Below are 5,027 nucleotides of genomic sequence, written 5' to 3'. Positions count from 1 at the left end.
CAGGATGGTCTCGATCTCCTGACCTCGTGATCCGCCCGTCTCGGCCTCCCAAAGTGCTGGGATTACAGGCTTGAGCCACCGCGCCCGGCCAAACATCATATTTTTAATGAGCTTATTTTCATAATGCTGGGGTATTTTTTCAGATAAAGTCCCAATTTGCTCTGAAAGGTGGGTCCAGTTTTAAGTGGATCCACTTTCTCGGTGTGTAACTCACTTGCCTTTCCGCTGCTACTCCCCACCCACAGCAGACATCACTAATCAATCACGAGCACATCACACTCCCTCTAATTTGCAACCCTTTCCGTTCACCTAGTTGGGTCTCAGGTTAAATTCTCCAGAACACTTTCCTGGCCATTCCCAAGCTGGGTCAGCCACCCTTTCCCCATGCTCACCTTTCATGATGTGGGTCACACAGCACATCACATCCCTGCTTTCTAACCTGTCTCTCACAGCAGGTGTGAGCTTCTGAGCCCACAGGTTAATGTCCTGTTCACTGTGACCCCAGGGCCTGGCACAAAGCCTGGCATACAGTAGGTGGGCATCACAGAGGTGTCCCCAAGATCTCCTGCATCCTGCATCCTTTTTGTGATTTTAGACATTGGTTGGGGAGGGGCTGATTCTACTGCAAGATTCAGGTGTGAATCCTTGTCAGCACGCTCACTCCTGGCAAGTCAGACCTACACCGATCAGAGAGTTATTCCTCGGCCCAGAGGGATTGATGGAGAAATGGGCATGTGACCCAGCTGGAGCCAGAGAGATGGGATGGGGGTGTGCTGGAGGCTTCTGAGCAACAAGAGGCCTCTCCTAGCAACAAACTCTTTCTCCTTGTGATTGAGGTGGTGTGTAAAGTGATGCCTGGAACTCCTGCAGCCCTTTTGCAACAAAGAGAGAAGCCAGCATGAGGATGAACTAAAATGGCAGACAGCACAGCAGAGAGAAGGAAAGAATTTGGGTCCCTTGGTAACACCATCAGGAGCTGAAGCAAACCAACTCTGACACACACCCTGTCTCCAGAACATTCACTTACATAGACTAAAAAACCAAATCCTTTACTGTGTCAGCCAATACTAATGGGCTCAGCCCCATTCCTGCTCCCTGGACTTGGCCACTTAGCTGGGGTCACTTTGCCTCACAGTCTTGGGATCCACAGGTCTTGGAAACAGATGACCTGGGTTCAGATCCCAACCCCAGCACTTCCTTACTACGGGGCCTGGGGTAAGTCACATCCTGTCTTCAAGCCTCAGTTTCTTCAGACACAAAATGTGGCAAATGAGAGGCTCCTCCAGCTCAGGGATCATGCGTTACTTCTCCTCTCAGTCCATCCCCTGTCTTCCTCTCCACCCCACCATGGCTGATAGTCAGGGAAGAATGGACATTCCTAATACACTCAAGCAGAGGACCGACGATCGGGGTCTCTGGTTGCTGGCTCTTACTAGAATACGGGATTTTTCAACAAACACTGATACAGCGTCGCTCGGTGCCAGGCCCTGTTCTGTGTGCTTTGCAAATATTAACTTATGCGACCTCAAAACGCTATGGAGTGGGGGACCCTGGCTACATCCATTTATAGGTGAGAAAACTAAGGCTCAGAGAGGTCGAGTGACATGCCCAAGGTCACAGAGCCAGTGGGTGGTGGAGCCTGGGTTTGGACTCAGGGGACCATGGCTGTAGTCCAAACACACAGCTGTGACATTGTATTATAAGAATGTGATTTGCTGGGTCTAGGCAGTTTATGTGAATATCTTACTTAATCCTCACAGCAACCCCATGAAACAGGTACTATTATTACCCCCACTTTACAGATGACAAAGCCATCTCTGAGAAATGAAGAAATGCTACATTCGCTAGAGGGTGAATGAGTGAGTCATTATGGTTAATCAGACCTGTGGCATGGCCTTGGTTTGACCCCTCTGTCCAGGCCAAGAGTGGACTCAGGAAGTCCCCATTACCCCCGGAGTGTGCTCTTGGGACCGGGAGCCTCATCCTGTCTCTGATCCCTGAGAGCAGCCCTGGGCACTGAGTTCCCAGTAGCTTCAAAGGGAGCCCGAGCCTGCTGAGCTCCCAGGGGGCGAGGAGAGCAGGCCCCCGCTGCTGCCGGCTGGGCCCTGTTGCCAGACGTCAGAAGTGCGCGAGGCTGCTTTGGTCTCAGGCCGCAGCAGATGGAACCAGCTCAGTGCAGAGCCAGGCGCTGCTGGGAACTGAGCTGGCATTTCCTTGTTTTTTCAATTCCACCGAAGCGCCCCAGAAACCACATGCAGAACAAAGTCGATGGGGCGCTGCCTGGAAGGCGAGAGGATGAGAGAGGGGAGAGAAGGGAAGGCCTCCAGAGCTTGGGAACTTCCCACTCTCGCGGAAATGTGTGCACTTCAGCTCAGCCAGCGTCTCAGCCTAACAGTCACTCGAGGGGGCGCCCTACTGCCTGGCGCAGGGTCGCTAGCCAGGTGTGACAGCCAGCCATGCTGATCACATCCAGCCTGAGCTCAGCCATCCTCAGAGTCCTGGGGTCGGCCCCTGCTTAGGATGGTTGAGTGCCTGCTGGGTGATGAGTGCCTGCTTGGACTTTGGACTTGGATGAGCCTGTTACCAGCCCTCTCTGGCATCTGAGAAAGCTGAGACTAAGGGATCAGGTGCTGCTCCTCACCCAGCTAGGAAGAAGTGGAGACGGATTCCAGGCCAAGGTCACTGGTCTCCAGCCCAGAGCTCATTCCCCTTCACTGCCCCACAGATGCTGGACAACACTGTGTCCAACCCTGAGTGGGAAATGAGGGCCACGAACATCCTGCCCTCGAGGAATGTGGCCTTGGGCGAGGGAGATGGGATAAATGCACAAATACCTGCACCTCCAAGGAGGATGGACAGTGGGAAAGAAACTCAGAGGAAGGATGGCCACAGTGTCATCCCAGAACTTTGGGAAGCCAAGGTGGGAGACGCCCCTGAGGCCAGGAGTTTGAGACTAGCCTGGGCAACCAAATAAGACCCCATCTCTACAAAAACAAATAAGTAAGTTAGCCAGGCATGGTGGTGTGCACCTGTAGTCTCAGCTACTCGGGAGGCGGAAGCAGGAAGGTTGCTCGAGCCCGTGAATTGGAGGCTGCAGTGAGCTATGATCATACCACTGCACTCCAGCCTGGGCAACAGTGCAAGACCCCATCTCTAAAAAAAAAAAGAAAGAAAGAAAGAAAAGACAGTCAGAGGAAGACAGGCATTCACCTCGGGTGTTGCTGCTTCATGAAAATGGTGTTGAACAAGAGGTGCAGGGAGCAGTGGGTCAAAGTGTTTGAGGTGGAAGGGGTGGGTGCAGTTTTATGAAGTCACAGAAACTGCTTGGGCAGAAGCAAACCACAAACAGCAGGTGTAAGATCAGGAAGGTGGGAACGGCCTTCAACACCTGGCCAAGAAGTGTGGGCCTTTTCTGTGAAGGTTTTTGAGCTGGGGTTTGTGATGATAAGAATTATGTTGGAGATAAATGTGAAAGTCAAGCCCAGCATGGATCCCCCCTGAAACACCCTGTAACACACTGGCTGTTCCAAACACATCTGTGATAAACTCCACTCCCTGCCAGGACGGACCACTCCCTTCCCATTCTCACTTCATATGCCCCTGTCCATTCATTAAGATTAAGTTTAGCTAAAACATCTCAGATTAACAATGTTTTTGAACAAGATAGAAATGTGTTTTATTGTGTGTTCAAGAAGCCCAGCGGCAGCCAAGGGTTGGAGACCCAGGCTCTTTCTATCTTGTTTGTTCCACCAGGCATGGATTTCTGGTACCAAGGTTGCCTCATAGTCCAATGTGGCTGCTAAAGCTCCAGCCATCACATTCACATTCTAGCAAGCTAAAAAGAGGAAGAGGAAGATAATGGCATACAGGTGCACCCCATACTCTTTAAAGACACTTTCCCTTACATGCCATTGGCCAAAACTTCGTCAGTTTGCTACATCTAACTGCAAGGAGGCTCGGAAATGTAGTCGTTATTTCCAGCGATGTCTATGCGGCCAGCTAAAAACTATGATTTCTATTATTAAGAAAGACCCTGGGGAACATCTGTCAGTCTCTGCCAGGCCACCAACTTTGGAACAAGGCATTTTATTGCCCAACATTGCAATTTACCACACTCGCTGAGTTCTCTGTAAGAGTCGTAAAAATAAATACAAGTTCCATGATAAGGACTTGAAGGTGAAACAAGGCAAAACAGAGTCTGCAGCACTTGGTGAGGAAGGAGGCTGCGGGGCTGGGCCAGGTTCTGGTTTTTCCTCTGCTGCTTCCCTCGTGTGGTCTCAGCTTGCTCATCTGTAGTGCAGGGAGTGAGGAGACTATCGGGACCCCAGCAGTTTTCTTCTGGCTCCGAAGCACCAAGTCTGTTGACATACAGAGGCCCGGTGGCGAGGAGGTGAATTTGCCTTTCTAACAGCAACATTACCTTTGTTTCCTGAGTGCGTGTGGAGTGTCTTTACACAGAGCATTGCCTGGGGGAGAAAAAGCGTTTTTTCTGCCCCATTCTATAGATGAGGCTTGCGGGGGTACAGGACTTGCCTGGGTTAAACAGTAGGGAAGAGGCAGGGATGCAAGGGAGACCATTATGATGCCAGGTCCAGACTCGGAGCAGGCTCTGGTCAGTGTCACCAAGGGGCCTGGGGGCTTAGCGGGGAAGTGGGGTTTCCGAGTGCACAGGGGCACATTTTCAAACCATACAAATGGCTGATGTTTGCAGGCTCCAGTTAGGAGCTAGCACTGTGCTATGAACCCTGAGAGGTAGGTGCTGCTCATATCTCCACTTTACAGATAAGAAAACTGAGGCCCAGCAGGGTGGTCCCAGGGCAAACGGCAGAGCCGGGCTACCAGCACCAATGGCAGCCCAGACTCCACTCTCACCTCCACTGTGGCTGAGCTCAAAGTCCTTTGTACAAAGCCCTCGCCAAAGCTAAGGCGGCAGGAGGTGAGAGGGTGTGAAGGATGGAGGTGAGAGGGCGTGAAGGATGGAGGTGAGAGGGCGTGAAGGATGGAGGTGAGAGGGCGTGAAGGATGGA

Source organism: Mandrillus leucophaeus, unplaced genomic scaffold (genome assembly GCF_000951045.1).
Source record: "Mandrillus leucophaeus isolate KB7577 unplaced genomic scaffold, Mleu.le_1.0 Scaffold10, whole genome shotgun sequence".
Classification (NCBI taxonomy): Eukaryota; Metazoa; Chordata; class Mammalia; order Primates; family Cercopithecidae; genus Mandrillus; species Mandrillus leucophaeus.
This window is presented reverse-complemented; position numbering follows the sequence as displayed.